Source organism: Camelus bactrianus, chromosome 17 (assembly GCF_048773025.1).
Source record: "Camelus bactrianus isolate YW-2024 breed Bactrian camel chromosome 17, ASM4877302v1, whole genome shotgun sequence".
Classification (NCBI taxonomy): domain Eukaryota; kingdom Metazoa; phylum Chordata; class Mammalia; order Artiodactyla; family Camelidae; genus Camelus; species Camelus bactrianus.
This window is the reverse complement of record NC_133555.1, coordinates 47,191,008-47,203,919: the sequence shown is the minus strand read 5'-3', so window position 1 is coordinate 47,203,919 and position 12,912 is coordinate 47,191,008. Positions and strand designations below refer to the sequence as shown.

Below are 12,912 nucleotides of genomic sequence, written 5' to 3'. Positions count from 1 at the left end.
CAAACTAAAAGTTTAAAAAATTGAATATGCAAATGAGTATATGTATATTCATATATGACTAAAGAATTGTGCTGTGCACCAGAAACTGACATGGCATCATGGGCTGACTGACTATACCTCAATAAAAAATAAAGAAAAAATCCCTGACTCCCTCCAAACTTTCACCTTTTGAGCACAATGTAGAAAATGATGTCAAAAAGTGATGCACAGTTTAAATTTTAAAAATGTCTTTGTCTTTAAAACACAGCTGGATTACAAATCCTTTAAAATACGCATCCGTCGTAGAATAGGAAATTGAAGTTGCATCATTTCAAAGCCTCCTAGGTATGTCACTTACGCACAGTAAATGGAGTCTCTCAGCCTATCAGCCACGTGACGTAGAACTATTAGTTATGTCTCAAACAAGAGCGAATCTTTTCTCTGAGTGACCCCACTGTAGATGCCGCAGGAAGAGGCTTTTCTATAAGCGCACGTACACAAAGGTTCGCACACAAAGACAGATCTCTGTGCTTTCTAATGTGGGTTTTGTTTTGTTCTGTTTTGTTTTTTGAGAAGCATGCAATTTCTGGGAGAAAGCAGTACATCTTAACTCAAAAGATACGTGTAGCAATGCCAGTTCTAAGATAACCAGTAGACACATACTGGCAGGTATCAGCTGCCCACAGCTTTGTTCCTTTGAAGTGCCTTGAGATGCCAACATACCCTGGAAAGATGATGTAACTTGAAACCAAAAAAAAAAGCAGTGGAAATGAAGTAAATGAGCTGTCACTCTGCATTCCTGAGGGCATCCTTTGCTACTTGGCTTAGATAGTTGGTTAATTAATTCCATAATAAAGCTTGCTTTGTAAGTGTGTGACTTGTAAGCCACCTAGCGAATGAAGATCGCTGCATTTTTCTCATACCTGCCTGTTGGGCTGACATGGTGAACATTTTCTAACAGTATGGAAGTAATTTTTACGATACATACATTGGTGTTGGCATTACTCATAGTTAAAAGTCATATAGAAAGTCTTTACGAGCGTTAATGCTGAATTAGAAATCGTGAAGAGGATAGGATGTGTGAAACACATCAACAAGAGAAGCTCTACGTAGAAAAGGAAAGTAGCCAACACACCAAGTGTGGTGTGTGGTAAGATTATGACTCATTTCTGTCTTTCTACTTTTTTTTTCATTTTCCCAGTCTGATTTTATGAGAGAGATTTCCTCTATAATGGAAAAAATAATAAACATATTAAAATGTCAGTCCTCAGGGGAGGAGCGGGCCGGGGACTGCTAATAGAATTTCACTTTTCTGGGCATGAAATGTGGCTTTTCATTACATTTACTGTTAAGGAAGGTAGAACCCATTATGTTCCCGTGGCATATGAAAAGTTCATGCCATCTAAACACATCAGCTTTTTACTTCGGCTTACCAGCGGTTAACTTTAAGGAAATGGACCAGGGACCACCTCTTGAGCAGACCATAGTAACGTCCTGTTTGTGGGTGAATTTCCATTGTGTGATACACACAGTAAGCACAGCCCAATGACACCCGCGCTGATCCAACTGGGAAACACCATGCAGCTTCAAAGGAAATTCACCTGTCCCTGGACTCAGGCTTATTTGCAAGAGATAAATATACGTGTATGGGAATACAGGGCATAAGTCACTTCCTTCTCAAAACTATTACTTTTATTGTTATAATTAATTTTATACCAAGGACCTTAATTGTTTTTTCCTCCCCAAATTTCTATTCTATGGTATGGGTAAAAGTCTCTTTATACAATAAGAAAATAGTACGTTGCTGACAATTTATTAACACCTCTAGTTGCTGTTTTATTTGTATATTTCTTCTTTGTTCAGCCTGTGGCAAATGGTTCTAAATTAAGGATCACAGAGATCAAGAAAATTTCTTAAATGGATGGGAACTAGTTTTGGTCACTCTGTCTGGGTGGCTCCTTTTCATTAGAAATATCGTTCCCTTCTGCCGCCAGTGGTATTCTTTTCTGACTGTTTAACTGAAAAAAGGCTTTATGATAGAAAAGTGTGTTTTCACAAACCGCCCACCGTGTCCCCAGCAGCCAACAGGGAGCAGGACTTGGCCAGCTCTGCAGACCTCTCGTGTCCCTTCTAATTACTCACTCCTTCCAAGGATGGCCCCCGTCCTCACTTCTAACACGTAAGGCCCACACAACTAGAATCTTATAAAATGTGCCGTTGTCTGCCTGGTGTCCTTTGCTCGTGGCCAGAGACTCAGCCACATGATTGTTTGTGGCCAAACTTTGCCATTCTTTTCACCTGATGGTATTCCATTGTTTGAATAAAACCAACATACTTATACGTTACATCCTGGTTGGCCATTTGGGTTGTCTGCAGTCTGGGGTTGCTGTTGAACATTCTGATAAACTGTTCCGATAGAAGGAAAAAGAAACACAGCTGCCCTCGTATTTTTGTATGTTGTGGATCTAACAGGAAAAAAAATAAGTTCCAAGTTTGTTTCTTCAGCTTTTTTTTTAAAACATAGGACTTAACATCTTCATCATTGTCTGTTAGACCACGTTCATTGAAAGCTGAGTCCCTGATCTTCTGTATAATGACTGAGTGATGTGAACAAGGAAGACAGTTTCTGTTCTCAAGTAGCTCTCGGAAGTAAGCCTGCGCTCGAGGTCCTGTGGGGACAGGGCTGTGAGGAGGAAGTGCGGGGCACCCGGGAACAGCGCATGCTCCTAATTCAGCTCAAAGGAAGATGATGAGGGGGTCTTCCTGGAGGAGACATACTGATAGGAGGCAAAGGAGGTTGTGAGTAGAGAGGAAGGAGGACAGGAAGACGATTCTTGGCTGACGGGATTGCAGTTTTGCAGTGAACATTCTAGAAACTTTCAGAAATCAACTTTGGTTGGATCTGGGGGCTCAGAGTGGGGCATGATGAGCCTGGAGACTAGAGAGAGAAAGTGAGCTCGCTGTCTTCCCTGGCAGTTGTGGTGTAAGTGAGGTATGCAAAGCACTGTGGGACCAAAGAGCCACGGGAGCGAAACACCATCCTTGGAAGTGATACTGCAACCCAGTTGAGTAACGTCACATGTAAAATATAATGAAAGGGAAGAGTTTATTTTGGTGTGAACAGTAATGGATTCTTGAGGCACAAGTAAACGCACAGGGTAACAAGAATAATTCGTCAAGCACAATGCATCTGTCAGTAAGGGATTAACGCTGATAAGTTTCTTTGATTATTCCTGAAGGAACGTTATTACCACATCATCAAACGTTCACTGCATTTCCCCTAGGTTGTAGATACTCTGCACCCTGAATGTGGAGAAATCACAGAGTCTCCCCTCAAGTATGATGGGACATGATTTGTGCTTAGACGTGAGATTCATGGTCATTGCTGTTTAAAGAAAGTATGCAAAGAAGGCTTTGGGTTGTAACAGCATAGATATTATATTACGCTGAGAACATCCTAAGGGGCCTGGCAGTGGAAGTTAATTGAATTGAGACAGCATTACACAAATTCGTATTTGTAACTCTGTCTTTCAGAATCTGTTTATAACATCAACCTGCATTCTCTGACCATTTGGTCATTGAAACATTGACCATCACCCACAATTCCAGTTTTGGGGGTACCTACTGCTAGAATATTATTATGAATTAATTACTATTAATTATTATCAGTCTTTGCTGGGATGCATTCCTTTAGTAAGTCTTCTCACTGACCTGGTCTGGTAATTATATATATTTGACATATAATTTAAAAAGTGCTATGAGTAATACAGAGAATCTACAGAGCAAATATTCTGCACATAGGTAATTGGACTGCATCACTGATCTGGGTTATCCTGGGTTATCTGAATATTTATCGGACATTGAGCTTCCTGCTACTATTCCACAAGGACTGAATCTTTCGGGATGACACAGAGGAGTTTCATCCAATATACATTCTCAAAATTTTATGCAGAGAGATTGATGCATTGACAAACAACAGCTGTGCTCTCATCCACTTGTGTCCCTTGTCTTCAAAGTTTTGAAATCAAGGATCTAAAGATGATTTTAAAGTTGGGCTTGATTTTCATCTTTTCTGCTTCTCGTATGCATGAGCTACATGGAACCACTTCTTTCTAATTACATGGTTTTGTCTGTTTTGCCGTTGTGAGTTCCGATTCTCTTAAATGAGGCAGTGGCGTTCTTGTATGACTCAATCACAGAAGTGCATTTTTAAGTGTTATGAAGCTCAGAAAGTGTCTGCAGAGGACTCAAGACGGTCTTTCTTTCACAGACAAATCTTCCGGGGAAATGTGTCATCGCGTTCTTTGCATGAGGCACTTCCTCGTCCCGATAGCAAGAACTGCATATCCATCAAAAAAAGCTTAGAGCAGCTGCTCTACTAGATGAAATTCCTCTTTCAGTATTTATGTCGACTTTTTTCCTCGAGTGTCTTTGTAGACTCAAAATAACATGATGCCGTAAGACGTTTTACAAGAGAGGCTTTAAAATTCTTTCTTCTTTTGTCTCTTGAGTGATGTTATGGCGCGCTCTGCCTCTATGAATGAAATGAAGTGAGTGTGCTCAATGGAAGATATAAAAAGCGACGCATCGTTGTCCGTAGAATGTGCACTTTGCTGCGTTGCCAAGTGGAAGTTATATCTGTGCCTAGGTGTACTTGACTCTCCTTACCACCCCGATTTCTGGTCTGGTGTCAGGGATGTGATAGACAGTATGCACTCATTCATTCATCCGACAATTACTGAGTGATCCCTGTGTGTAAGGCCAGGGGTATTAAATCAATAACACCTATGTCTTACCCTTGAAGAACTCCTCCTCAGGATTAGGATGGGCAAAGGAATTATACTGTTTATAATACTGTATTGAAAAAATATATAATGGAGTATTGATGAAATATTGCATTCCTATCATTGATGGAATTGATGAAGCACTGTGCTTTCTAATAGAGATATGCTCAAAGCCGTGCTGGATCGTGACCAGAACTGAGATCAGCTGCTCGGGGAAGAGAGAGAAGGCATCCAATATAAGATGTCAGTTGAGCTGGTTGAAGTAGATATGGGTAGTTACAAGGAAAATCTGGGTGGAAATGAGAACGAAGCGAAGTGACCCATGTTAGGGTTGGGAACTGCTACTTTCTTAGTCACAACCCCATCCCAAAACTCTTCTGAGAACCTGATTATGTGCCTCAGTCCTGAGGGATACAGTGGAAATCAAGGGTGTGCTCTAAACAGCTGAATTCCCCTGCGACTAAAACTTGACTCTCAAAATAGTTACATATGCTGCACACTTGGTGCAGAATTTTTTTTTTCACTACAGTGGAGTCAATAGATGATTCCAGGATTTTCAGATTTGGAGGTTTGATGTGTTCCCCAAGTAGCGAAGCTAACGTCTGCTGTGAAGCTGCGGTTTTTATTGTGCATTCAGCGCACACCGGATTCGCACTTGTCCTAGGATGTGCTGCGTGTTGTGAAATCATAAGCTTCTTTAAGAAATAAGTTTCTTTCAAAGTGAGAGCTAACAATTAATGATGACTGTCCGGCTATGCTGTGTGCAGTGACTTTTGGTCATTTCTCTGCCTTTGAGGGCTGAAATCATGTCCAACACGTGCGAAAGATTTACAGATGTTTTTGTGGCCCCGTGACTGGCCAAGGGTCTGACTTTTCTCCAAGCTTGTTCACTCCGCGCTAAGGACAGTGTGATGTCAAGGAAATAGTAGACATTTTGTAGGCAAATGCACATGAGTTCAAATGTGAGCAACGTAACTCAGCTTGGGCAAGTAATGTAACGTGTTTAGCTTTAATTCTTTATCCTTAGAAATGAGAATAATAATATCAACTTACTAGGTTAGTTGGGAGAATTTGGAATAAAATACCTAATACACTCAGTGTGGTGGCCGGCGTAGAGCAGACGCTCAGATAACGGTATTCACAGACGTGTTTGTGTGCACACGTAGCTCGGTCATTATTAGGTGTTCCTGATCTGGAAAAAGTCGTCAACTCCATAGAAATTACTTTAAAAATCAACAGATTTTCTGAGAGGATAATTATGCACCGAACTCTGTACTGGATATTCCAGAGATGATCAGAGAAGCATTAAACATCCTGGAAAACCAAGGTCTGTTTGAAGAGATAATCTCATGGCGAACAAACAATGTCATAAAACAATGAAATAATAATAATAATAATAATAATAATAATAATAATAATAATGATGATGCGAGGTGATTTTATGCAGACTTTGAGCACAAAAGGGATTTCTATTTGGGAGAAATCGCTGGTGGACAATGAGGTCAGAAGATGCAGTTTATCCTTGAAGGACCTGTATTTATTGAGAAAGAGAAGAGAAGGCTGAAGATGTCTGTGCCAGCATCACACAACTGGCCGTCCTCTCGCTCAGTCTACCTAGAAGAGTGTTTTCACATTGTTTTATAAAAACTCTAAGCCAGCTACATGAAAAATGTTATTCAGCAAAAACTGAAAAAAAAAAATTGTACTCCACCTTTTTCAACATAGAATATATTCGAACAAAAAGCAAATGCCGTTGGCAGTTTTGAAAGTAGCTCCCCGTGGCTGTAGAAAGCTCCCTTAGCCTGTGAGTTTTGCAGAGAACAAAGCACATGTGCTTTGCCGTTGTGTGTTGCTCTTTCAAAGTGGTGGTTCTCAAAGCACCATCAGTGACGCCAGCATCGCCTGGGAGCTCATCAGAACTGCAGATTCCTCAGGCCCGCCTCCTACCTACTGAATCAGTAGTTCTGGGAGTCGGCCCCAGCAATCTGGGTGTTAGCAAGCCCTCCAAGAGACCCGGGTGCACATTCAAGGTGCAGAACTATGGCCTGAAGACTTGGTCAGATCGTAAGTGCAGCACTGCAGCCCTACAATCCTGGTGAACCTACTTGTAGCATGAAAACAAAAATTAGCTAAATAGCAATACATTGGCCTGAAAAAAGAATTTGTTTTCAAATTGTTGTCCTTTTCCCTAAGAAGTATAAGACTCGTTTTTGATTGTCAAAATAGTCTCCCTTCTTTAAACGCTTCCTGGAAGTGTTTAAGTTTTCTTCAATTCTCACAGCTAGAAACTCTTATTTCTGTGTTCTTTGTTGTGTGCTGTTCCCAAGTTGTCAATTAACAAGTTGTCAGTTGAAATTTCAGTCTGTGCAATAGATGTGAAATTTACCTGGAGCAGACCTGTGATTCAAGAGTTTGCTTATCTCAGGGAAGAAAAAAAAGAGAGAGAGAGAGAATGCCTAGACTGTAAGGCCAAGAACCAGGTTCTAGACGATTGGTTGTCTGCTCTGGGTGACACTGTGATACGCCCTGGCCTCTGGTGTCACGCACATGCTGCGTGACAGAGAGCTTGGTATCCAGTGAGGGCTTGGGGGCACCCACTGCAAAATCACGGCGCAAAGCATGGAAGGAGGCGTGTGTCTGGATAGTCCCGCCCGCATAGTCCTACCAGGCCTTGGGTAAGAGGTTATTGTGTTAGTTTGTCAGGGCTGCTGTAACAAAGTGCCGAGACTGGGCGCCTGAAACAACAGAAACGTATTTTCTCATTTCGGAAGGTAGAAATACAAAATGAAGGTGTCGGCGGGGTTACTCCTTCTGAGGCCTCTCTCCACGGCTTGTAAATGGTCATCGCCTTCCTCTGTGCCTTTGTCCTAATTTATAAGGACACCGGGCATATTGGATGAAGACTCACCCATGTGGCTTGGTTTTACCTGATCTCTTTAAAGGCTGTCTGTCCAGATATGGCTACGTTCTGAACTGCTGGGTGTTAAGACTTCAACATATAAATTGTGAGGGGACACAGTTCAGCTCACAGGAGTTATTCCTGGCTTTGACCACTTGTTTGTGGAATGAACTTGTTCATGCTTCAGAATGTTAATGAGTGGTGGACTTGCTCTCCTGTAGATGAAACCTGGCCAACGTGGCCCTCAAAGACGCAGCCCCGCCATATTCCTCCTGGATCCCTAACGCCATGGATGCATTCCTTTAGCATCCCCACGCGTCAAAGGATGAACGAGCCACCTAGAAGTGGGCAACCAGCCACAATGGCTAAAAGGATAACGTTCTATCCTTTAAATAAATGTAATAATTTTGTTCTTGTCTGGTATCAATACAGAAGGCGTGTGAAAAATGAGTTGGCTGGGAGTTAATTGACTGAGGAAACTATTTTCAGTCTCTGCCTGTATTTTTTGAATTAATATACATGCTGGGTGATTCAGCAAAAGGATTTAAAAATAACTTCTTTTATAGAAAGATCCCCCCAAATTGGTGCCTTCATAATTCATGTAGAGTAGACCCATAATAGCTCTATTTTCTCTTCAATTTTGGAAAATAAGAGATGCCATTAGTTTAAATTAGGCTTGTACATGGAATAATCAAGTGTATCCACGAATGGCTCAGACGCATTTTAAGAATAAGAGTAAATGCCAGAAAGGATGGAGTCTTTCTATAAAAGATTAAATGTACAATTTGTATTGACAAGCTAGGGGAAAAACATGTTGGAGAGTTGATAGACAACACATGAATTTATAAAACTCGGTTTTGAAAACTCAAAATATAAGAAGTGGGTAATCATTGCACTTTGACTACTGCTTTATAGAGTAAGTCTTAGAATAGGAAGAAAATGCTATTTGGGACCTGGGTGTGTTTGGAGAATGTGCGGGCACGCAGGACGGTTGGTGACCGTGTGGATATGATGTGGAGGTGTATATTTTCATATCAAAAAGTGCCCCAGGTATAATGTAGAAGGTGCTTCTCATTGTTGGCTGGAGAAGGTTCCAATGCCCAGATGGAAAGAATTATGATTAATTAAAGAAGGCGTTCATTTCTTTGTTTCCACCAAGAAGTTGAAACCTCCCGAGGAAGCTGACTGCGGGAAGTAGTTTATCTCTTTCTAGCGTCAGGAAATGAAAGCATGGAAAACAGAATCGGATTCCTCCGAACGCCCCTGGTGCCAGGCGCGCACGGGGCCCCTGCTCAGTGTCTGTTCCCAGGCATCATTCAGTAATTTGGTCACATATTTTTCTCTGGCATCTGATTTTGCTTTCCACTCGAGGGTGGCATAAAGGAAAGCTTTCTGAACACTTAAGGTCTTGATCTAAACCCTCAATAGAGAAAAAGTTCATAAGTGATATAATTGAAGTTGAGGAAGAATTTTACCTTAGAAATATTTTTGTACCTTCAGAGTGCGTAAAAATGTATCTTTAGTCTCCATAGTAGCTTTTATTCCAGTCTGTTAGTAAACTTTGGCAAGGCATCAGTAAGAGAGGTTTGATATGGTTTTATCTTCTGTATAATTATAGATAGAGATATAATATATAATGTGTATTCACAGGTATGTTATATTGTTGGTTTTTGTGTTCATGGTGGTTTGGATCTTTAAAAAAAAAAAAAGTCTGAACTGGATTTACCTCCATCAGTGGTTGGCTCTGCAGAGCACGGGGATACAGCACCAGTCATGCAGAAAGCACCTGTTTGTCATCGTGAGAGTTCAGACATGAACTGGAACCAATGGCCCATTAAATACCTTCCCTTGTTGTTTAAAGCATATTCTAACTTTGCGAAATAATTGTTCATGTGGAATATTGTACCTGGGCCAAGGAATGCAATTCCTGTAACTCCAGACAGAGTGAAGGCTGAAACAGAAAAGTTGTGTTCCATTGTTTTGTGATTCTGTGGTATTGGAAAAAATCTTGTCTTGAGTGTAATTAGGAATAGGAAAGTCAAAAAAAAAAGCACACTTTGCTTTTTGGCGTGTGTGTGTGTGTGTGTGGTTTTCCATTGAGTAGTATTGTAGTACTTTCTGAGTGATAAAATTATTGTTTTAAAATGTTGCTTGCTGAAATAGTCACAAATGCTTTCTACGAAAGAAAGCATTTCACTCTTCTGGCTGTAAAAAAAATGATAGCGATTTTTTTTCCATATACTATATTTAATGAAGGAGAAGACATCCTTGTAATATTGATGCAAGTGGACAACATTCACACCGTAGGTTAAAAGTCCAATGTGAGAGATAATTCACTATGAGATACAGTGATTTTCAATTTCCTCTTTAAAAGACAGAGCTAAATTTTTGATTTAGAAGGTATTTCTGTAAAAATTTCTGAAGTAGATTTAGAAACCAATTAAGAAGGATTTGTGTCTTCAGGCTTTGTGTGCCTGATGTGAGCTGGTGATAAATGTTCTAAATTCTTTTTTCTTTTTTCTTCTGGATTTTCTTCTTCCGTATTGTATTCATAAGTGCTTTGTGTGGGGGAACATTTTCAGCAAATGTTCCCTTTCTTTTTCCTTTTTGTTTTCTACTCTTAAGATTCAGATAATTTTGCAAATGTTTACTTGTCTTAAAAGTCCAAGTCTAGCAAAAATTACTATTGTTAATGAGTATGATTATAAGTAACTTTAACCACTGTTCACTAGAGAGGTTATTCAAAATATAATGTTACTGTACTGATTATCCTAAAAGAGAAACTCTTGGGGTGAAGTAGGGTTTGAAAGCGAGGGTATTTGTGGTTTCTGGGACTTGGGCAAGAATTTTGGAGGGAGTGGGCTTATATGAATGCAAATGGGCAGGAGGCAGTAGACATTTTGAAAAGACTAATAAACAAACTCAAAAAAGCTTTGAACCTCTGAGTATTTGTATTAAGTACAGTGAGGACATAGTTAATAAAATCCCCAATATTAAAAAATTATAATTATACATGTAAACCATCCTTTTAGCAAATACCTTTACTTGCTAAATTTCTTACTGGAAGATTTTGACTAAGTGGGAGTGTTTCAAGCTGTCATTTGGGACAGAACCTTACCCCCTTCCACTTCTTATCTACCTCAGAGAATGCCAAGGGCTGGAGATGCTTTTTTTCTGTTTATTGCATGGGGAGGTAATTAGGTTTATGTTTCTTTTTTTTTTTTTTTTTCATGGAAGTCCTGGGGATTGAACCCAGGACCTCACGCATGCTAGGCACGCACCTTACCACTTGAGCTATACCCTCCCCCCACCCCGGAGATGCTTTTCTATAGCAGGTAACAGCAAGAAAGTCATTGCAAGAAGAACTAATGTTAAATGAGCACTTATTCCATGCCAGCCACTGTTACCAGCATTCTAGATAAACCTCACTTGCCTTCGCTCTCTGTCTCTGAGGGAGGGGCTATGATCGCCATTTTGTATGTTTATAAGTAAATGTATATCATTTTAAATAAATAACCATCTAAATCAATAAAATTTGATGTCTATCATTATAGATGATGAAATGATGCAAAGAGCATGTAAGACTCACTTAGCCAGTCAAACATACCCAGGCTGAACTGAGATCTGAGCCAGGGTGGCTTATTGCCACAGTATATTCTTTTAATGACTACACGACATTGCCCTGGAGTCAAATACCCAAAGACCGTGAAGGCTGACTGACCAAGGAGATTTGATATGTGTAGCTTTCCTGTTTTGGAGGCTGCCTGCTAGGACAGGTCAACACTGCACCAAACTAAAGAATCCCAGATTCCAAGTCCCTACTGTAACGTTCACAAATCGTCTCATTTTGATCAGGTGACTGATATTTTAGAACATGCTTTCAGCATCTGCAGAATAGTAATAGACGCTTCCCTTTCAGCCCTAGCTCTCTTGGACTGAGGTTACTGCAGGGTTATAACGGTGCAGGAGAGGCAGCCGCACTAAGGATGCACGCAGCGGCCAGGTCAGGGTGGTGCCGGCAGCATCCGCCCGGGTCAGCATCAGACAGCTCCCTCCCAGCTCAGCTGACGTCTGCAAGGCAGGAGCTCCCACCTGGAGACCGTCTCAGACTCCTCCATCTCACCTCCTACAATGATTCCTGTTTCTGTTGTGGCCTATCAGTAGTTCGGCTCCTGTTGGAATGATTTTCAGGTCTATAAGTGATACTACTATTATAATGACAGCAAATCTATTTTTAATAAAAGGGGGGGGAGGGCAAAGGCATTTCCAGCACTATGCATTATCAACACGAGAATTTTAATAAATGACCACCAAAATGCTCCAAAGAATTAATGATATAGTTAAAAGGTGATTATAAATGAAACATTGGTGATAGGGGACCTAGTTCATAAATACATGGAATGTTTAATATTTGTCATAGATTCTGTTTGGTTTTGTTTGTTTTTGTTTTGGGGGGAATAGATAATTAGATTTATTTAGTTATTTTTTAATGGAGGTACTGGGGATTGAACCTGGGACCTTGTGCATGCTGGGCATGTGCACTACCACTGAGCTGTACCCTCCCCCCTTCCTTAAGAACATAGAATTAAAGGTAAACTTGCCAAGTATTTTATGACCAAAGCTAAAATCTTGAACATAATATGACTTGTTAATAAACTTGGTACTTAAATTTGCATTATAACTTCTCCGTGAGCTTGTGTTGACTCCGGAGCATCCTTTGTGGGATCCCAAAGCAGCACAGGGCTTTGGGGATCATCTTTTCGGTCCTGTCATTTATACCTCATAAAATAGGCTCGAGGAGATTGAGTCATCCCTCATATTACCCATCTTAAAAAAATCTAGGCTAGGTCTTTTGCAAGAGATGATAAAATAATGAATACATTTATGATGAATATGGATATTTATGGTAGAAACCAAGCCACAGATGAAGTACCACTGATAATGTGTATCATTCATTATTTACGCCAAACCTTTGTTAAATTTTTATTACCAATGGTGTAAGGCTCTGAGAATACAAAACAGTCCTGATCCTCAGTTAATTTACAGGGTAATACATCTTTAGTAGCTAAAATTAAAGTCCAATTTGTCCTAGGACCTGTGAGGAAGTCTCAAAATTTCAATTTAACCCTCTCCCAAATCCTGAAAGACTGTTGCAATTCCCATTTTTGCAGAGGGGAAAGCTGGCTTGGAGATGCTGTGTTCAGTGGCTCAGAGTTAACAGCACTAGGTGAACCCCAGAGCTGGGGGCCA

General features: G+C 40.4%; 1 protein-coding gene across 17 annotated transcripts in view; it reads left to right on the top strand.

Annotated features, from left to right (window-relative positions):
* The window catches only part of RBMS3 (RNA binding motif single stranded interacting protein 3), a 627,961-nt gene that overhangs the window by 183,095 nt on the left and 431,954 nt on the right, over positions 1 to 12,912 (top strand). The gene's annotated exons all lie outside the window — the stretch shown is intronic.